Below are 23,550 nucleotides of genomic sequence, written 5' to 3' on the forward strand. Positions count from 1 at the left end.
GCAAAAATGTACAAATTACATTGCCTGGTATCCAAGAAAACTGAAGTATTAAAATGTCAAGATAAGAAGAAATATAACACTTTTCTTCTTGTATAATAGATCTATACAAATGATAGGTTATGAAAAGCAATCCTTAATATTGCCATAGTTGATGACAATGATAATGGCAAGAGAAACTATGATGAGATTTCATAAAGCACAATGACATTATGTTGGATTTCTTGTTCTGTTAGAAGACATAGAGCGTCATTGGACCCCTACAAAATTATTAAGCAAATTCCAAATACAGTATGCAGAGGAACAATTCATTTGAGATAATTGCTGTTAACTACAATGCAAATAATAGCAATAGAAGTCCAACTGTCTTTTACAAACTTTTGTTTCTTAAAACACCATAATAAATTAATGTGCAGATGTTGTGGTATTAATAATGACAATTTCAGAAGTCAACATTCCTCAGTTCAGAGCACAATACTTGCTTTGTAGATAGAAAAGATCTCCTCTTCTGTTGAAATGGGTGAGTAGGAGTAGATGGAGGTAAAAGGTGGATCAAGAAAAGTTTAGGTTTTGCAAACTTAGAGCTCATCTATTATGCTCCCCAAGTGCTAAGAAAATGATATAAGCTTTGGAGCTGGCATCATTTAGTTCCCTCTTATTGAGAGCAATAGGAAGAAAAATTTAACAAAAAAGAAAGATAATGTGCAAAACCCATCTTTGGCACTTAAGGTATAACTCTTCATGATGTTGCTCACTGTTGTGTTTTCTAGCATAGGAATATCCAGATGAAATGGAAGAGCTGGTTGCAGACTGATGATGTTTTGTATACTAGAGAATAAACCACATTTTGAACTGACCACACTTTACACCTAGAAAAATGTAATTGCATAGATATGCAAGGAAAACACACCCTTAAGTTTTATATATACAGTATCTACCGATGCTATAGGTACTTTGTAGAACATGGTTGCATGACTGTCTCTTGTGATATTGCTTGTGAAATGAATGAGGTGTGAATAATGAAACTCCCATATTTCACAAGAAAGTGGCTGCTTAAGGTAATCATGGTTTAGAAGACTTGCATGGAATTATAAAATAATCGTAGAAAGAAGAGACCAGCACTCCTAGCTTCTTTTCCAATGGAAATAACCACTACTGTCAACAAAGCAATTCTTACTCCATTCCATTCTGCCAATTATGTATGCATACATTGGCAGTTACATTAATATCTTTAATTCTCATTATCCTTTAATGTTCTTCCCACATCTCTCTACCAGCCAAATCAGTCATTAGCTGGGTGGCATGATCAATTTGTTATCAGACATGAGGAAGTAACAGTCTTGCTTTCAAGAACTGCTGCGAAACTTGAGTGAAATTAATTTTAATTTGCAACTTATAACAAAAACCCTGGGAACAGTAATTTCCATCTCTGCCAGCCAGCCAATGGGTGATTGGCTGGACATTGTGGAAAAATGATCTGGACTTCCCAAGGCTATGAAAACTGCATAGAAAATAAGGGATATTCACATAAGGGTTATTCAGAATTGCTTGCTATGCGTTTGCCTTGTATTAGCAGCACTGTTTCAGATATTTAATTCTATTAAATCTTAAATCTATTCAGGTTTAATAGATGCAACTATTCTTTTCTGACACTGTGAAATTTCATAAAGAGACTAAATTGGAATAAGTTACAATATATTCTGTTAGACACACATTTATAGTAACCTTTGCAGATACAAGCAAAGGCTATGTCATATCAGCAGTTGAGTACTATGTTAAACATATGATAGATACATATACACACAGTTATTACTCTGCTCACATGGTATGCATGCAACATTATAGAATCTGTTCATGGCACAGTTTATAAGCAAGTATAGTCATTGCAAAATTGTTTTGACTGTTGCCTAAACAATATAAGAATCATATGATGTATCTAACAAAGTCTCTATTGTAGATTATAACATTTTATGATAGAAAAGAAAAAAATCTAACTATTTTTGGGTAAGTCTGAACAGTATTTTATATTGTCTTGCCTAGATATCTTTTAGCAACACAGAGCATAATTTGGAAACATACTTGCATGAGTAAACAGGCAGAGAATATCCATTCCAGGCTTCAACAATATTGTCAAAAAAGGCGCATTTTTTGCTCTGTTCACATGGTATACTGCAAAACTGGAAGGGGCATTAAAACCAAATCTAAACCCTTGCTTTGTGTAGGAAGCCAAATTAAACATTCCCATCAAATGGCTGTATAGCATCTTGCACACATACAGTCAAGGGGATTCCAGTCTAGGTCATTGATTTTACTATAAAACTACTCTTAATGAGATTTCCCTAATATTCAATTGGAACTGCCTCTATGTACTGTAACTTAAAGCCATTATTTTGTGAGATGCACAATGGAATTATACAAAACAGGATGATTTTTTTGTGTGACATCTTTTCAGGTAGTATAAATGAAGAGTAACTTTACATGAAGACTATTCTCTTAAAAACTAAATGCGCCCATCTTCTTCATAGGACTTAATGGCCCTTCTCTGAATTTGTTCCAGTTTATCTCAATCCTGAAAGTGTAGTGGCCAGAATTTGGCACATGTTCTCACGGTGATATTCAAAGTTGATATTCTGCTCTAATGAGTATTTGCATATGATAAAATAATTTCAAATCTCTAATATTCACACTTTACATTTTTAAGTACACTTTAATATTTTTTTTGACATATATACCTAGCCACCAAGAATTAAAGAAAGCTACATGGGGGACTGAGATGGCTCACATAATCTTATAGCAGATATTTAAAACACTGCCAGAACAATCTGTTGAAACAAAGAAGTTTGTCGTTGGTACATATTATCTTGGTTGAGGCCTAAAAGTCAGATGCATTTTTTGCTCATTCTATCTCAGAGTTCATCCTATTTGAAATTCTCAGGCAATATAAAGGAATAGAAAATAATTAACATTGATAAATTAATCAGTTAGGAATGCTGAAATACATTTAGGAGAAGAACTGTTTATCTGCAGGCAAGACATTAAGACGTTAGTAATTTCTTTGCAATAACTTAATTTAAATATCACTTGAAGTACACTGGGAGATAATAGCTGGCTGAGATATGATATTGTTTCTTAATCCCAAAATATCCATGATGAGAAAGCAAGAAGGCAATTTAAAATAATGACTAAGACATCTGATTATTTTAGTACAACTGTACTAAACTTATACTAAGGTATTTCTATACAATAAAAAAGTTGAGTTTTTATATTTAAAGAGATGGCGCTTGGATTTGTGTGTTATGGAAAATCATCCTTAATAAATATTGTATACCACACATTCCAAGAGTTCTTTCATCTGCCAAGTTATTAAAAACCTAAACACCAATATTTATTTTTATATTTATTGCAAAAATATTTGCAATGGGATGTATGAGTAACCTAGTGTGTTATTCTCAAAACTCATCTAACCAGAGGTACCATAGGAATGTATATCCAGTTGGTAGATGCTATTCAATTGCATCTTGGAAAGCAGGAAAGAAATGAAAAGTATTGTGCATAAATTTTTGTTCTGTACTCAGTACTTTTTAAGATCTATATAATCAACATATTTGTTTTTAGTGCCTTCAAATCAGTTTTGATTTCTGACAATTGCCTAGACAAAAACCTGCAAGAACATTTTCAGAAGTGGTTTGCCATTGGCTTCTTCTTAGGGCTTAAAAAAATCCTGGCCCAAGTCCGAGAAATAATGATTGGCTTTACACCTAAGGCAGGACTAGAATTCATAGTCTCCTGGTTTCTACCATTATTTTTTTAATCATTACCACAAACTGGCTGTCAAGTGGAATTAGAAAGAGCCTAATCATTTTGCAACATGACACCATCATTTCAAACTCATTAATCTCTGTTGCATTTATATTTTACATGGCTATATTAAAGATGTAACAGTCAGATTTGATTTTGGATTGTTTGATTTTGGGCTGTAATATACTGATTTGGTTCAGGAGGATGAAAGTATTTTCCCACTGTTTAGTCTGGATTGTTTTCATTCCATTATATATAACCTATCCACCAGGAAGAGTTTTCTCCTGTATTTTGTTCCATAAATATGAATTGCAATATTCCCACAACATTTCTCATTGCTGTTGTTTCCCTTCTTTTCCTTGTATATGAAAACATCATGTCATATGTATTTAAGCCAAGGTGTTCAGCAGCTCTGCTCTCACTGCAGGGAATCAATGATTATGACTCTGGTCTTCACTTTCCTTTTTCTCCTATGCTAAAACTGGATCCTAGAATGTTGTAATCCAAAGTTTGAAGATTCTTAGCTTTTTTTATTTCCATATAAATGTGAGACCCTGGCAGCCAATAATGGCAAGCTGGCTTTTGCTACAATGTTCATTTCTTTGATAAATTAGTAGATCCAAACAATCTGGAATGAACAGTATAGTTTTGAGCACACTGGGAACAGTATGCACCTAAAAATGCACTTTGATTGATAGAGGAGGGAAGATCTGGATACTGGTTATAAACTCATCCATCATTTTAACCATTGCCAGCTGTTCAGTTATTTTCAGGAATATTTCCAGTTTCTTCTATGGTTCACAGGTGCATGTGTTCCCCACAGTCTCAAGGAGGCATTCAGTTCAAGGACGTGTCTGAACTACTACATTTAATTTATGAAAGGGCCATCACAATTACAGGCTATTATTATTTAACCAATGTAGCACTACAGGAAAAATGTTACATTTTGCCAGTTGCCATGTGATAGAGTTGATGTGTTTTATAAATTTTTGTCTGTAACTTTGTTTGTTTTACCAGAGGTAGCCTTTTTTGAAGTAGCAGCTTTATTTCATTTTATTAGTCTTTTAAAAATATTACAGTTTTATAACAACAAAATAAAATGTAAGGGTTATTTTTCTTCCATTCAACTGTGTTCAATTCTAGGACACTGCTTGGACAAGTGCCTTGGCAAGGTTTTTTTTTAACTAGTTTTCCATTGCCTCCTTCTTCTTTGTGGCAGCCCCTCAAATATTGGAAAACTGCTATTATGTCACTCCTAGCCATTTTCTTTGTTAGACCAGACATATCTAGTTCCTGCAACTGTTCATCATGTTTTAGCCTCCAGCCTTCTAATAATCTTTGTTGCTCTTCTCTATATTCGTTCTAATATCTTGATATCTGTTTTGTATCACAGTGACCAAAACTGGATACAATATTCCAAGTGTGATCTTATAAATATAAAGCAATATATAGGAGTACTAATAGTTCATGTGATCTTGATACTATTCTCTGTTGATGCAATCAAGAACTGCATTGTCTTTTTTAGCAGTTCTGGCACACTGATGACTCATACTTAAGAGTCCCACTAGGACTCCTAGATCCCTCTCACAGTTACTTCCATTGAGCCAGGTACTTCCTATTCTGTACCTGTGCAATTGTTTTTTTTCCTTGCCTAAGTGTAAAATCTTACTTTTCTCTCCATTGAATTGCATTTTGTTGGTATGAAATGACATTCTACAGTGGTATTCAGTTTACTACAGTGATTTTTACAAAATGCACTAAAGCTTGAAGGATACCCTAAAATATTTCTGATTATGTTGATAAAGACTGTTCTTTTTGAACATTAATGCATATAGTCATGCAAATATTTCCAATCCATTGTAAATGAAAACACCATTTAAAGGCATTTTCAACACAGTTAGTGGGTGTCTTACATTCTCTTCTCTTTTCATTAAATCGTTTTATTTATTTATTTTTTCTTGGGCCTTATTGCAATGTACCCAAAAAATTTCTGGTTACAGAACAGTGGGATCTCTTGTGGGAAGTATGCTCTTTTCCTTGGCTCATCATGTCTCTCTCTAATGATCTTTGAATTTACTTGCTAAAAAAGGGAGTGATTGTGGGAGTACTGCATTCCATTGCTATCGTTTGCATTCATGGAAGATGGACAGAAACTACAATGCTTTTTGTGTCACTTTAACAATGATGAGTTCTATGGCTGTGAATTCATTATACTTCAACCTTGATCCATGCAAATATATATTAGCTAACCCACGTAGAGTAAAGCTTAATGAAGCATTAACTACATCAGCCTAGTACATAAGAAAATGACAAGGTACTCAAACCATTTTCATGATGAGAATCCATTTTTTTCCCTTTGAGCTCCTTGTCATAATACTATGATGCCAAAAATACCTTTCAGTTATTTTTTAATAGACAATGGCAACAGTAGTTAAGGAAGAATGGCAGATTAAATGTAAATGTTCTGCAAGTCAAGTTCAATTTCTGGTGTCTCAATGGAAAAGCCAGGAATTTTTCTCGGCAATGGCAAGTAGTTTGCTATTGCCTTCTTCCAAGATTTGTTTATTTATTTCCATGTCTAATTTACAAACCCTGGTATTCTCTGGTTATTTCCCATCAAAGTACTAAGAAGCCTGGCCTTGCTTAGCTTTTGAGCTCAGACTAGATAATCCTGACATTGCAACCTGCTGAAAGTTTGTTTTCCTTAACTATAGCCTGGCAGATCATCATTGTTTTAATTGTTGATTGCATACCACCCAGAGTTATGTTCACTGAGATGAATGGATACATATATATGTTTGTTTGTGTGCACGCGCATGCGCATGCAAGTGTGCTAAATAAATAAATCTGAATCTGAGAGTGGAGGCTGCCCTTGATTAAGAAGTTACTAGTTTTCCAAGGAAACAAAACAGGGACAAGGAATTTGCTCTGTGTCAACATTCCTGCTCTTCTTTTGCTTTGATGACACCCCTCCTCCATGGATACACAAAGCTCTCTGCCTACATGTGATGCTCCAGCCTGGGTACTTTCTTGGTTTTGTTTAAAAAGAAATGGAAAATTTACCAAATCAGCCACTGCCAAGATGGCAGGAATGCTGACAAAAAATCTTGATTTAATTCTAAACATTGTTTAGTGTGTTGTGTGAATGTGCTCAATGATTCCATTGCTTTCTACAGACCCAAAACCAAATATTCATTCATTAATTAAGACCAATTAATTCAAATTAGAAGGAAAAAAGAATTTTGAATAAATACTAGGAAAAATTTCTTATTTACAATAAAAATGAAGTCGGTACACAGAAAGTAGAGTATATATTTCATTGGTCATTTTTAAGCGGAGACTGGATGTCCACGTATCAGGGGAAGAGTAACATTTTTGTTGTGAAAGAAGATATGACTAAGTGCCATTTGAAACTTCAGTATTTTATTTTTAGGAGAGAGCTGGAGAATCTGTGGCTTCCAGACATTATTCAACTACAGTCCCAGCTATCTTACCCTTAATGTGTTGACTGGTGGTACTAGAAGTTTGCATGTTGACATAAAACTACGGCAGTTGGTTCCTTGCAGAATGAAGAATATATGTGTCTTTTTATAGGGCATAGTTATCAAATGGAATCTCATTTCAACCACTTTCATATGATGGCTTCTTTTTAGTGATATATGTTGTCACAAATACAGTATGGTTTCTTCCACCATTGCTACATTGCATTTGGGGATAACTATTTCATAGCACAACGGTGATCCTGTGATTCCAATGACATATGGATTTTCATCTTCCTAGAAAGCATTGTAATGCTGCTGCTGAATTGCAGTTTCTAGGCCAGTAATGGAACCTTATGAAAGATGTGGAGATTGAGCGTACTATTTATAATTAATTAAATTAATTGTAATTAAATTTTAAAGTTAATTAAATTCATAATTTGTTTCCACCTCTCTCTCTGTTGTAACTCTGGTCTCTTCCCTCACCTTTTGGAATGCAGCCCTGATGAGTTGTTCAAAGGCCAAATGTGGTTTTCACAAAACAGTTGCATACCTCTGTTGTAGAGGTTGATGTTCATAGTGACTTCGTAGCCATTCCATTTGGAGGACATTTTCATAAGGATGGAGATACACCTCCAGTTTTGGCATGAGATGAGTCTTCTAGTCATTGAATGGCATAATAACCAGAGACTTGACACTGTAAGAATCTTTTGGATTTCAGTTGTTTCCATAAACGGTACAGTATCTGCCTGAATCCACCCTATTTACTGAGTGGTCCAAGAGGCACGTGTTGCCAGATGTTTTGTTTTTTTGAGATACTCTGGATCAGTTATAAAACAAATGGAAGAGTAGAGATTTTCAGGAGAGGGGAAAGAAAAGAGGTTACTTCTAAAGCTGCTGGGGGGTGAGTTCAGGGAATGTGTCCAGCAAAGCTATTGTTATTGAAAGTGGCAACTGTTGTCTTGTTTTTATTCTCTACTCCCCACTCAGCAATTTTTCTTTTCTCCACCCACAGAGGTATGTTTCTGTCCATTCTCAGAGACATGTTTGTCTTGTGCTCAAGATCAGAGAGTAGTCAAAGGACTCCAGATTAGTTTCAGGTGTATTTTAGAATATCCAGGCAGGTTGGGAAATAGAATGATTGGTGTTCTGAAAACTCATGAGTATACACTAAGTAGTGGTTTAATATTACCCTAAAATATATATTAAATATTTTTCTCCATAGCTGAATTATTTTTCAGTTTTGGTATAAGCAATAACACCTAGGAAGTCTAAATTAAAACTCCATAGAAGAGAAAGAGAGAGATAGAAGAAACAGATGGGTTGCATGAAAAAAATGTCTATTCATTTACTTCAGTTTTTTTTTTACAGATAATGTGAATATTAACTAAACTATGTGAGCTAAGATTTTAATTTGCAGGTTGTCCACGACTTATAACCATTTGTTTAGTGACTATTTGAAGTTACAACGCACTGAAAAAAGTGACCTATGACCATTTTCACACAACCATTGCAGCATCCCTACAGTCACACAATCAAAATTTGGACACTTGGCAATTGGCATTGGTTGCAGTTTCCCGGGGTCACGTGATCACCTTTGCTACCTTTGGACAAGCAAACTCAATGGGGGAGCCAGATTTACTTAACAGCCATATTACTAACTTAACAATTGCAGTGATTCCCTTAACCAACAGTGGCAATAAAGATTATAAACTGGGACAAAACTCACTCAACAATTGTGTTGCTTAGCAATGGAAATTTTGAGCTCGATTGTGGTCATAAGTCGAGGACTACTTGCAAATATGACCCTCCCCAGATTAATAATGGAAGATTTCCCCATTCTTACACATATCTTTGTCTGAAGAACTCTGGAATTATTCTCATTAAGTGTACATTACCCAAGCAATGGGTTTTCTCACTCTCATTTATCTGGCATTGTGCTTGAGGCATTCCCCCACTGCATTCATTGACAAAATATGATGAGACGCGGAACAGCATATTTGATCCAGGCCAGTGAATTTGCTGAGTGCAATTTTAATTAGAAGCAATTTGGTTGCTAAATTTCCCTGGGACTACACAGCATTGCTGACTCACGGCACCCGCTTACTTCCAACAAACACACACACACATTCCGAAACACCCACCCAGGCACCCCAAGAAGCTTTCCTGCTGTCTGAATGACAAATTGCACTGCAGAAAGGAATGGAAAAAGCACAAGGCTGCAGAGTTTGTAGTTGGAGGCAATGGCCTGAGTTATTTTATTTGCAGCTCTGTGGGGAGCCCATTGCCAAGAAAGGTTACTGCCTTAATTATGTGATCCACTAGCACTGGGACTGGGAGCAGTTGGGTACTATTTCTTGTGGATCTCAGACCAAGGAGATCAGGTCAGACAAAGCTTTAGATGGTTTTGCTCTTATTCCAGCAAAAGTGTAACAAGGAACAAAAGGAGACAATTTAATTAGGTAGCTCAGGGTTTCCTACCTACCAATTATATATATTTTTTTCAGCAGGTGAGCTAAACAATGATGCACATTTGCTCTCTTCCTACCCCAAGAAAGTGGCATTATATGTAAGGGGAGAAATCACACATCCACCCTTAAGTTAGAATTGAGAGGGCATTCCCCCAATTGCAGAAAGCAGACTTTCTTTATAGGTTGCAGCAGATGGAGCTGCTTCACAAGCTCAGAAGGTGTTTTTCTTATGACTGCCAAGGAACCAATACATAGCAATCAGCATAGCATAAGTCATGACTTGACCTGCTAAAATGGCACTTTTTAAAAGCAAGTCAGAACAACCATGAAAAGGAAACAAGGAGATCCTAGGAAAATACACTGAAGCAGAAAGAAACTTGCCAGATCAGGCCAGTTACTGTCTCTTCTAGGTTAGGTTATTACTGGCCAAGTGAACACCTCCCTTTGTAAGTGATATTGCAATCCAATTAATGTGGTACTGCTGTGGATTTTCTTTTTGTCAATTGGTTCAATGCTGACTTGAGAATTCTATGAAAAATAGGGAGGTCAAATGAATAAAATAATATTCTTTCTCATGTCTTTAGTTTCCATTTGATAACAGCCTTCCAGTGTGCACTGGCATGAACTAGCTCTAAGGTCCTTTTTTGTCTTAAAACTTCTTTTTTAAAAAAATAATAATAATACCATATGTGTAAATACGGGTAATCTAGTTATTTTTATTCAGTGGTACTCCCTAGGAATGTGGGACTTTTTATTGTTCAAATGTGGTCTTAATAAGAAAATACTTTATTTGATAGCCAAGTAGACAAAAAGCAACAAATTCTTCTACAGAGATCTGACATTATTCAACGTTAATAAACAAATATGACCCATAGTACAGCATTTATGAGAGGATATGATTTATCAGAGGACAGTTGAATTTATAAATTAATCATAATCCATAATTTCAGAACATGGTGGTTTTGACATAGTACAGTGGCCTGGGCAAGGTAAAGAAGAAACTCCATAAACCCAAATTTATGATTGCATGTTCTTCCATATTTCACAGGAGATGGGAATTTGAGATTTAGCAAGGTGTCATTTCCTTTTCTAGGATTATTTATCTTATAAAATATATGTGAATGTACCTAGTGCAAAATTTTCATCCTGTCTCACTGCTGCTGAAATACCTTTATTGCAGACTCTCTGCACAAGAAAATTTCTGTGTTTTCATTCAGTTTGTAAGATGCATACCATTCAAAACAGGAATTAGTGTTTTCTTGTTTATTTTTAAAGTAAATCTTTGAACAATATGCTTTGCGTATTAGCAATCTTATTGAAAATGGAGAGCTGAAACTCAGACTAGAGAAAAACAGAATACATTTCTCCACAATGCATCACTAAATATGTACTTTTAAATCTAGCTATCATAAAAAGCTGTTCCAAAATAAAAGATTTACAAGGTAGTTGAAGGCAAACCTGAGTATATTGCAAGAAATGAATTTTTCACCAAGTGAAATACAAAAAATCAAATCTGTTGAGAATACATATTCATGTAACAAACGTAGACTCATCAAATATAGGGTGTATATTGAAATGGTCTATGCAAATTTTCAGGGCACCAAACTGCAATGTTCAATATATATATATACTGATCTTTTTTTGTAGGGTAGGCCTTTTGACAAGAAGTGTATCTATAATTCAACACAGAATATCAAATCCATCCATTACCACATACCAAAAGCTTATAGTTTACAATCCTAAATATTCTTATTTCTGATATTTAAGTTTATAGGGCAATATTTTAATGACATTCTGCTTGAATTGGTAAACAATTTTGTCTAGTATGTATTCAATCCATGTGACTGGAGAGGAAATAGATAAGCTGATAATACAAATATGGTGTACAAATATGGTCTTTAGAAACTCCATCAGGGGCTATGTTGGTGATGAAGCCCAAAGTCATTGTATAATACGAGAATGAATAAATTCATAGCAAAACATTCTGATATATCTTCATAGCATGGCCTACTGCGCCCCATTTTATTAGCATTAGCAGCAAACCCTCCCAAAATAAATCCAGCATTGCCAGGCATCCCGCTAGGCAGATATACAAGCTTCCTTCTGCTACTTATACTTTCTGTTTCATGAGCACACAAAGGAGAGGAAAGGAAGGCTCAAGCAACACAGAATTCAACAAAGCTATTTCCCCAAAGAACCTACCACGAGCAAACCCAGCCAAGTTTTAAGATTCACTTAAACTCTATTGCCAAGCATCCAAAGCACATCGAATACCACTATCTCAGTACAGAGGAAAGGGATTGATAGCTTTTCCTTTTTAAGTACCATGCAAGTTGCTAAGCTGGAGGGGAGGGTTGTATGAATGAATCCACATCAGGCACTTATACTCTCATGTCTGCCTGTCAGTCAGTCAGTCAGTCAGTCTATCTGTCTGTCTCTCTCTTTCAAACACACACACACACACATTTGACCACACTGCAGTCTCTTACACAGCTCTCATACTCTCATCTCATCCTCCCATTAGCTTCCTGCTATATTTTAAACATGAGAAATCAGAAAACTGATTATCAGAAATTAGTCAGTTGGCTTGCAGGGATCCGGTTACTTGCTTTCCTTCCATTAATGGAAGCAGGAAATCAATGACCAGTTTTTCTTCAAGCAGGTTCAGCATGCTAATCAGATGGTCAATAGAAAAAGCAGTATCCTAACTCAGGAGATTTGCAATTTTTGTAATCAAAAGAGGGGTACCACAAAGTATAATAAACAATGTACAATGCACATAAAAAATAGGCAAAAAAATCCGTTGTACTGTCATGGAATCATGGGATCTTGATTGTTTGGAATGCACCCTATGACCACTCCTGAATCAAGAGGTTCATGTGTTCCTTTAGCAGTGGAAAGGAATTTAAAGCTGATTGAAGGCAGGCAGGCAAGTAGGAAAACAATCCTGCTTTGATTTTGTTTAATCTTAGATGGGTCAGAGATGAATTTTGATAGGCTTTTAGATTTCTGTGTTTATGTTGTTATTAATCCCCTTTTTGTAATCCACAAAGATCATTCCAGATATTCCTCTGAATGTTGACTTTCCAACCATCTTGATGCAGGAAACAATGGTAATGTAAGTGTGGTTGAAAAACCAAAAAACCCCTCTTCCCCAAATAGTAAATTGCATTTAATTATGAAATTTCTAACTCTAATGAAATGTGTGATCCAACCCAACTACTTTGCACCTTTGTACCTGCAAATTGTGGATCGTATTCTTCACAACTCCTTAAGCATTTCTCTGACAACTCAAATGTTGCCTCTCTCTAACTTACAGAATAGTTGGCATTGTGGATTGTTTGATAATTTTGGTTTTACTTTGGTACTTAAACAAAGGTAGGAAATAAGAAAACAATTAATTTTAAAATGGAAAGAGAGAGAAAATGCTTTTTCTTATCCATTGGATCATCTTCATATTCTATAGTTATTCTATAATGGCACACAATCCCACTAACCCTTGTAGCTTACCTCACAATTCTGACAGCTCTGTGTGCATGTGTGTGCACTCATTGCTCAACTAAATCACACTATTGTTTTCCACACACTTCCAAACTGTTATTGCAAGAAGCCATCATCTTACAGTGATTTCCCCCTAGCTTTCTCTGAGCAGATGAAACCAGCCACATTTAGTGCCAGTGGAAGCCAAAGAACATATGTGAATGGGGAATATTCGTAGGAGATTTGTCCTACAGCATCCAGTGTAGGGAAAAGCTTGTGGTTGCACATTGCAAGGGTGCTTTAAATTGGGAAAGAGGCAATGTCTTCACTTTCTTCCACCCACCTTAGGCAGAGCCACATTTTGTTTTAATTTGCTTGGGCAGCTAGGTTTTCATTGATTTATGTCTGTGTCTATATGCTATATATGCCATTCTTAACATTATTATGAATGTTTTCATAGTAACTATGTATGGGATTCGATTACGAGTAAAGATTATTAAGGTTTCCTTTGGGTTCTTATTTCCAAAATTGGGCATGAAATGGTAAATTATCTCACAGAAAAGGTAAACTAAGGGCAACATTAAATTGTATACCTCTCAGATAAGGCCATGGTGTCTTTCCCATACTTCAAATAATGTGATGAAATTTTTTATACTATCCATTTTCAGATATGACAAAGTGACAGTAATGCACATGCTTGAAAGAAATAAAGATCAATCATCATCCCCCAATATTTGAAATTCCCTATTTTCAAGTATGACAAATTGATAATAATTCACATTCTTACAAGGAAAATAAATCACTCTCCCAATATTTAAAATTCACTGAATTATCATCAAAACAAAAGGTTTTTGGAAATCCATTTATGTGTATATATAACATTTAGAAGTATTAATTTTACATGTTGTTTGTACACTGTTTATCATGTTCTTGGTCCCATTTAAAAATAAGGTCATGAAAATAAGGTCACAGTTAAAAAGGATGCCAGCACATTGCTTTCATTTTTATATATTTTTCTGGAGCTTTTCTGTTTTGCTTTGTTTACTCCAGATAGTGGTTAATGAAATGTTAAGTGGAAATTAATTCAATAAAAAGGAGATTAATTGGGGATAATGGGAATTGCACAAGTTGGGGAAATACTCTTCTAGAATCATACTTTATTATATATAGTTTATGACATGGAAATGAAAAGAGTCCTACATAAAATCACCTCCATTTGAAAAGTTAAGCTCTAGCTTTCCCCTTTGTTCTCCTAACATGAGACATTTTAATCAGACATCATGGTGTTTGTTTTCTTCTTTTTTAAATTGCTGATTCATGGTTGAATAAATTAAAGATTTGCAAAGTTGGCTTGCAGATCTACTGGATTCAGACCAGCTGCACTTTGGCATGCAAAACTATTTACAAGTTAGTTATTAGAGAAACCTACTTTGTCTTTAAGAAACAAGGTCTTCTGGAGTGTAGGTTTTGTGTGTTGAAGCACAGGCAAGTCAAACTGTGCACAGTCTAAATAATCTTCCCAGATTTGATTGATGAACTAGTAATTATTCCAAGTTTAGTTTAGCTAACACGTTAGGATGATTGATGTTATCAAAATCCCATTACAGATATGAAACTATGAAGAAAAAATTAGCACCACTTCTGAGACATGGCAGCTAAACAAGGTGATAACTCAGTTATTAGGATTAATAATCCAAAACTGTTTTGCAACTATGTCTAATGTCACAGCTAAGAAACTGCTGCATTGGAATCCAGATTCCAATTTCACCTTGGCCTTGAATACACTATGACTCTTTGACAAAATATTATGTAGAACAGGTGGATGGGCCACAGAAGGACCACAATCTGCAATATACATGGTGCCCTTGTATATTTGGTATTTTGACTTGGTGTCTGACTATATACCACTAATTTGGTGACAAAGGGATATTTCTAACCTGTACTTGTTTATCCTTTTAAAACATTCATTGCATTTATCATTTCATTTGTAAAATTAGTTTTGTTTATGATTTTTTTAAAAAATCTAAACTCTTTAGTCAGTATTGCTAAATTAGCCCTCTTTTCTCTTTGCAATCATGAAATGCTTATGGTGCCATCTAAGAGTTGTGCTGCCTCTTCTTCCCTTTTGCTTTTCTTCTAAAAACAACAAGGCCTTTATTACTTTCAGTAGGTTTTACAGAAAGATTTATTTGTTTGTTTTTCAGTCCATTTAAAGTCCAGAGACTTTTGGCAGCTTATATAAAATATAAAACAAAATAAAACATCCACAGTATAACAATTATACAAACAGCAACACTCGACTCCCACCACCATTCAAACAGAAAACTATAAATAAAAAAAGAAATGAAGATAGTTTAATAAAATCAAGAAAAGACTCCTTTGTTCAATTGCTTCCAAATAGCAACAAGGAAGGGTCTGGCTTCCTCACCTCAATGCATAGAACATCCCCAAAATGTAGGATCAGTAACAGTTTATCTTTGTTTGATCTAATTGGTTAATCTGGTATTGGTTGGAGTAGATGTTTCTCCAGATATACAAGATCAAGCCATTAAAGTCATTAAAGTTAAAACCAGCATAATAAATTTTATCCAGAAACGAGTTTGCATCCAATACAGAAGATGCAAAACTGTTATTATATGCTCCCAATGATGGAAGCCATTATATTTTGAATCAGTTATTGTTTCCAAGTACTTTTAAAGGTCATCCTCAAGTACAGTGCATTATAATAGTTAGTCCGATGGCAATAATAATATGAAATACTCCTCTCACAGGTAGGATTGCAACTGGTGCCCAAGCTAAAGCTGGGCATAGGCCCCTCTAGCCACAATTTCCACTGGTATCAGCATGAGCCACAAGTTAAGAAGACCATCAAGTCGTGAACCTTTCTTACAGGGTCCTCAAGGAACAACTCTGGTAGTGACTGAAAAATCCCAATGTATTCACAACAACTCAGACTTACTAGGGTTCAATCAATCTATTCTTTCCCAGTCAGACCCTGTCAGCCTCCATCCAATGAAGAAGGAGCAGAATCTAGAAAAATGCCGCCTATTCCCAACCTCTGAAGACTGTCCAATATCAGTTGATGTATCAAAAGCCACTGACAAGTCCAGTAAGACTAGAAGGGATCATTCTTTCTATCCAGGACTCAATAAGATCATCTAAGAGGGCAACCAGTGTTAGCTCCATTCAAAACCTGGGCCCTGAACCTGACTGAAAAGTAATTTGCTTTTCTTAAGATTGTGCAAAGTTGTTCCATCACGATCAGCTCAACAACCTTGCCACCAAATGCAGCACTATTAATATGCATGCCCCAATATTCAGAACTAACAAATTTGAGCTTTTTTTTAAAAAAATAGACCAGTAGATGTCAACAAAATGTTAGAACTTTTTATATCTTCTTGCTAACATTCAATGCTTGTTAGGATTTTTTGCAGCCCGGATCTATTAGGTTTACCAATCTTACATGTTAAGGAAGAGACCTATCAGACAACTTTTCATCTGCATTATTATCAGAGCAATTATTTACCAGTTGAACTCTAATTCAAAATTAAAGTAAGATTTCACTCATCAATGGTGCTAATACTACTGAATCCCAAATTAACCAAACACAATTTAGCCTAACATTTTGTCTGAATCCAGCCCACAATCTATATTTAAATGTATTGTATCAACCTAGAAAATTCGGCTAATTGAGTAAACTGCAATTAGATGAACAATGAGAAATATTTGACCTTATAACCTTATAATACAGAGCAACAGACTGAACTTTCCTTCCTTGCCTTGTTTTGGAAGATGCAGAAGCAACTAATTCACAATATGCTGTTCTTTCATATATAGATGGAACTCAATGAATGCTGATCATCTCCATCATCTACAGATTATATAATATAAACTGAAATAATGACCATTTTTATAATGTCAAACTAAATAATGGTATCAAATTAGATTAAATTGGAAATTAGACAACGAGGTTGGTAGATTACTAGAACAATTCATGGTACATTGATTAGTGATTAACGATGGCAGAAATTATTCAGCTTCCACCTTAAATTACAGTGTTGAAATTAAAAAGAATTTGTAGTAAATAGAAATGGATTTTTGTGAGGATGAACTGTGAGCTATATTCTGTGCTTATACTCAACGTATATTCCTGGATTCAGAAATCTTTGATGCTAAGTGACTGAAGTCTACTCTTCCTTTGGTTAAGTGAGTAGTTTCCAACATATACTAAGCTGTTTGTTTGTTTTAGATGAGAAACATAACACAGGTTGCAAGCAGAATCTCAAAACTCTTTAATCACTAGAATGCTCTTCCTAGTTCTAGAATTGGTCACTTGACAGAGATAAATCGGTAGAGTTGAACCTATTTTTGAGAGAAGCTTATATTGATTCTCTGTTGCTGCTATTTGTAGCATAGATGTACCGGCTTATTCATGTACATACACTGCAGCATTATGAGCTCCAAGGAAAGGAAGACTTTTTCACATTCCTCGGGATCAATTCAGATTATTCTGTCTATTCTGTCTATGTTATCACCATGCACTTCAGAGTATTTAGTAACCATCTGACCAAAAGTTGTTTGCTAAAGCAGAAACTAATAGCAAGTTTCCCAGCATATATTCTGCTGGTCTGCCTCATTTTCTCCCATGTTATTGATGATTGAATAACTACATTAGCCATTTTTCAAAGGGTGAACTTTCAAGAAGAGCCACCCATACTAGAAAGTAATGTTTGCGAGTTATCCATAGAAGAAGAATAAAGGCAAAGTGAACTTTTATTAATTCAACTTGCATCCCCTGAGAAGTAAACACAGGCTGCAGAAGAGCCTACGGCACTTTCCTGCCCTTGAGCATGAGGCACTGCTATCAATGGCAATGTAGCAGTTTTAAAGGATGAAAATGGTAGTGGTGTATCATTACTGTTATTTTAGTTGGTTGCACAGTCAGCCAGATTTTTAGATTAGATTTGGCATTTTTATCCACCTATCAAGGATAAAAGCTGGGATAGACTTTTATTTAAAAAAGGCTAAAATGGGGGAAAGGCCTCCTATGAATTCAGTGGTGCATTGAGGTGCATTAGCAGCTATCTCTATAAGACTGAATACATTTTTCGAACTAATCGTAATCATGGAGATCCATGCTGAATGGTTTCCTATCCATTTCACACTGATCTTTCTCCTGGTTGTTTCTCCAATTTTGGATCTATGTACAAAATTACATAGAGAAATTCTTATAATTTGTCCTTATCTCTGCAACCCCATGTTGAAACTGTCCAAGAGAAGGGTGAAAGAAATTAAGAAGATGCCTGTACCAAATTTTTTCTAGATAGAAAAATTGTCTTAGGATATTTTTCCAGGTTTTTGTATTTAAATGCAGGGTCCAATTTCTTTTATCATAGACTCTCTCCTACCTTCTTCTGGTCCTATCTTCTTATAAGCCACCTATTTGGACATAGCTGAACACAAATACTTCTGGCTTTTGGTGCAGTGGATTGTTCTATGCCCAACACCGCCTGTTTTTTTCTTTTAGATAACAAATGTTCCCTGCTGAGCAGTAATCAAAGGGCTGACTCAGCATACCTTCTTAGCAATGACAGTGAGTTTCTGTCTCCAGGACTGTGGCAAATGCAAAATTACATTATTCCAATAAACTTTGAAATGTTGATGTAATGAAATATATTTTTTTCCAATTCATATCAAGCTGAGTTTTCATAAATCTCATACTCATTGAAATTAAAATCTAGATTTTGAGCTTCTGCAACATGCAGCTCTTACATTAGGAAAGTTAGCAGAGTACTCTTGCCAGAGAAACTAGCTAGGCATTTAGTGCACTATCTCAGTATACTGGAGAATCTAAAGCTGAAGAGATAAAGATCGGGTGAGCAGAGATTTACTGCATGCCTAAAAGCTTATCTGCAATGTTTTCTTGACCCTGAAACAGGTTATATGCAGAACAGTGACTTTGTAGATATCTGCACATTTATAAAATGTTCCCATTTGTTCTTTACTCTTTACTTGCTTAACCCTGTAACAAAATTATAACTGACAATTGGGTGGGGTAATGTGTGAGGTTATGATAAATTCTGCCACATCATCAGTGTACACCAAAGTAATGCTTAAGATTTTTCCTCTAGAAAAACCCATAATTATGTGTTTTTCTTTAAAAAAAAATCCCTTTGGTGCTCACATTTTATTACATCAGTTTCTCCTACTATGCACTAGCATGAAGTAAATCACTGGTCAATATTTTATAGGCTCTTCTGAATATGAGAGAACTGTCCCTTCCACTGTTCTTCCAATACCCACTTATGCAAGCACATATATAAATACAGAGAAAAACAAGCTGTTCGTTCAGCACCCTTAGTGTATCAGACTTGACTGACCATTTAGTCAGCACCACGGACAGCAAATTCTCAACTCAGTTGCCGGGATCTTAATGTGAAATCTCCATTCAGGTCAGGGTGACCCAGAAATCTATTCCCGCTTCCCCTGTAACTGCAGAGAATTAAATGCAAATCAAAGCAGTTCATTTTGTCAGCTTTTTTTTTCTCTCTCCCTCTCTACCTTTTGTCCCGAAACCTCCCCTGCTCCTTTGGCATTATAACAGAAGTCAAGGAAAAGAGCAAGCTGATTTTTGACCCACTCCAAAGTATCTGTGGGAAACAGTGGTAAGAACAAGGAAGAAAGTGAAACTTACTGCTTGCTGGTGTGGAGAGCCAGCACATGCACCCATATGTGTGCACTGTCCGATAGGGCTGAAGACTTCAAGCCGACAGGGCAGTCTCTCAAAAATGCTGCAGTTGCTTTTTCCACCCGCCCCTCCAGGGCTCCCATACCTCACTGTATTCTGCAGAGCTCTAATCTCATTGGCTGAGAGGTTTCTCAATAGAATAAAGCTTCTGCATTAATTGGGAAGGGGCTCTCTCAGTCCTTCCCCCTCCCCATCCTCTTCTGTGGTGCAGTCCATTATCCAACCCTGGAGGCTGGCTTTAGCCCATCCCCTCCAACCAACTCTTTTCCAAGTGTCCGCAACCAGGCTTGCTGAGGTTTGCAGTCTGAATCAGGCACAGAGGCAAGGAAACGGAGGAAGTCTGCTCCATCGATAGAAAAGCCTGCTAAGTCAGCTGCAAAAGCAGGCAAACGGGAGGGTGTATATTTGCAGAAAACCGTGTGTGTGTGTGTGTGTGTGTGTGTGTGTCTGCGTGTGTGTCTGTGTGTGTATTTGTATGTGTGAGACAATGAGGCTCTGGCTTTGATGAAGACCTCAATTCTCCAAGGAGGAAAATAATGAAATTAATAAAAATGTCAGTGATCATATGCCGCCACTATCATAGGAGCTCGCAGTGCTGTTCAAATGGCTCAGAGAAATGAAGCAAATAGTCTTTTGACTGTACTGCCCCCTATAAAGAAAAGAAAAGAAACTTAACAAGATATTATCCAAGCTCTATTCAAGGTCAAAACTGCAGACTAGGTGTATTAAGAGTTTTTCCCCAACACTGAAATGTCTCCTCCGTTTTGGCTGTAGCAGGACATTCCTCATTTCTTGGCATAATGACTCAGAGTCAAGTTTTTGGTAATTCTTTGGCTCAGAAAAAAATGAGTGAACTCCTGATATTCCTTTCCTAGCAAATACAAGCAGGATCTTTCCTCAGCTTTGCATTGTGCTAAGAGAAGAATATGGAACCGCCCCAATTAAATAAATAGCCTTTTTTCATTCTAAAAGCTAGCCTTGAGTAAAATACAAAGGATTGGGGTGAGGTGGGGTGGGAATAGGGAAATGAAAGACAAATTGTCATTTCACTAGAAGCCAGGAATCTATGCTTTGGAATTGCTGTGCAAGGTTACAAATTTCACTGCAACTGCTATGAACCAGCCATTTGCATACTTAATTTAGTGAAATGGCCATGACTTTCAGCTTAAAAATATTTACTAATATTTACTAATTCCCTTATTTCAGCATTTCAGCATTCTAGAGCCGGGCAATACATTCATGTGAATTGTGTACAGTAAGATATTTGTATTGCTCAGGCTAAGATGAGAATTAAAATCAACATGCAAAACATTCTGTTATGAAATCCAGAATTTGTTGACGATTCAGATCTAGCATCATTGCCAGCCCATTTTCCCTTGTTATATGCAAGTTATCAATCAGGCACATTATGCAAATGTCACTAACTGGCTAGGGAATTGTGCATACAATTGTGCATTCTAGCCCAGTATCAAAATCAGGGATATTGATCACTGCCATCTGAGAAACAGAAACAGATTTTCTGCATTTATAGAATGGTTGTCTGTAATAGACAACCCTTGTCAATTATTGTAAGATTACAAGCATTTTTTTCATCTGTGTTTGTTCTTACCATGCCAAGACAAGTTACATAACAGGAAAATAGTGATATTGCCCAGTTCCACTATGGAATACCATTATGACTATCAGGAAAATTTTGTACTACAGTTCTTTTAAGGATCCTTTGGGATCATCTAGATTAATATCTTTTTATAGGGTCTATCTCATCATGGAAATATTGATACAAATACAAAAAGCAGACTAGTTAGAGCAGTAGTCTTCCCTATAGTGATGTATGGGTGTGAGAGCTGGACACTAAGAACAACTGATTGAAGAAAAAATGATGACTTTGAACTGGCGTAAATTATTGTGTATGCCATGGACAGCTAAAGCAACCAACTGAGTGGTGCTGAATCATATAAAACCAGACACATCACTAGAAGCCCAAGTCACAAGACTACGTCTGACTTGTCATTTCATGTATGCAAATTCATTGGAGAAGTCAATAATGTTAGGAATGGTTAGTGAATCAAGAAGAAGGGGCAAGCAAAGAACTGGCTTGCTTGATACCATCAAAGCTCATACAAAGATGAGCATCCAACAACTGAAAGAAGCTGTGTTTGACAGAGTAGCATGGAGAGCCCATGCCCATAACATCACCAAGAGCTGTACACAACTGAACTGTTAAAGCTACTACTACTCACATAAACAGCTTCATATATTTATTTTTATAGTTATAAAAGATCAGAGATAGTTTTATTAGACATTTTAGCTAACTGTTATTCTGAAAATTAGTCTAGATTATTTTGGATACCCAGACTTAGAAGGTAGCACAGGGAGAAAGGAAAGAGTTCAAAAATGTCAAGATAATGGCTGTGCCCATAAAACTGAAGCCCTGCTCCTTTTATATGTGCATCACACAATGTTCTCTGAAAAGAGATGAGGTTAAGTTGTGCATCACAGCCATTATCTTGACTTTTTTTATACATGGTCCTTCACCATTGATGATAGCTACTACTCTCAAAGATTCTGTGTTATAAATAGAGTCAGAGGCCCTTTGACCTGATTTAGCAAGACTTCTCATATGATGATAGACCAGGATTACAGAAACATGGAACAAGAGCAAATCAATTTCTCAATCCTATTGAACTATGTGGCTCATATAGATGTTTACTATGTACACTGCAGGATACAAGAGTAAGTCTCAGCTTTGTCCATCCTCCCCCACTATGTATTTAGACTTTATGAGAACTGAGGACTGTATACATAATTTATGTATATATTTTTAGACCACATTATTTTCCCAAGTAGTTCAGATTGTTACCAGTTTTATCCTCTCAACATATCTTTAGCCAGACTGGGAAACAAGGAAATGTCTGGCTCAAGATTATCCCATGGGCTTATTGCTAAACAGAAATTTAAATCCAGAAGCTCATTTTCCTATTTATACAATAGTCTCAGTTGCTTCAGATATCTTATTCTCAATCAGCCAACATGGTCAGAACCAGGTTGATGATGGCTGATCTGAAAACTGTTCCAGAGTACCTTATTTGATTCACTCATTTCTGTATGATTAACCATCTTCAACTTGCTACTTTGTTCCTATTGACTAAGGGTTGTGGATTATATAGAGAGGGCACTAGGATAGAAAATACACAGTTCAGCTTTACATGAACAATATGTCTGTTCTTTCTTCAGGGTTCATATGACACACAAGCACGAGTATTAAATATGTCTAACAATTTGCATTACATTCTTACATGTTTATATTTTAGCTGTCATCTAAAACAGGTACGTCAAACTGCCAGCCCACGGGCCGGATGCGTCACGCCGAAACTGCGCCCACCTCATTGCCGGCAATGGGGGGAAAGTCACGATACATCATGTAACATCATGTGACATTGCAAGTTTGACATGCCTGAACTAAGACAACTTGCAGGAAATCCACATGGATCCAAATGGATCTGGGATTCAAATCCAGTCTCTACTAAATACAGATAATTGTGATTTGATCCTGAATGAACACACTATGAGGTGACTT

The 23,550-nt window shown here is 36.0% G+C and overlaps 1 protein-coding gene across 2 annotated transcripts in view; it reads right to left on the reverse strand.

Moving 5' to 3' along the window:
- The window catches only part of SYT2 (synaptotagmin 2), a 128,468-nt gene extending 108,327 nt beyond the window's left edge, over positions 1-20,141 (reverse strand). Inside the window, exon 1 of one of the 2 annotated variants that reach the window (XM_039329387.1) lies at positions 19,920-20,141. The gene's annotated coding sequence lies outside the window, so the exon portion shown is untranslated. The remainder of the gene's footprint in view (positions 1-19,919) is intronic. The other variant, XM_039329389.1, reaches the window with a different exon arrangement.
- Positions 20,142-23,550: the final 3,409 nt, after the last annotated feature.

Source organism: Crotalus tigris, unplaced genomic scaffold (genome assembly GCF_016545835.1).
Source record: "Crotalus tigris isolate CLP2741 ecotype Arizona unplaced genomic scaffold, ASM1654583v1 scf7180000024396.1518868, whole genome shotgun sequence".
Lineage (NCBI taxonomy): Eukaryota > Metazoa > Chordata > Lepidosauria > Squamata > Viperidae > Crotalus > Crotalus tigris.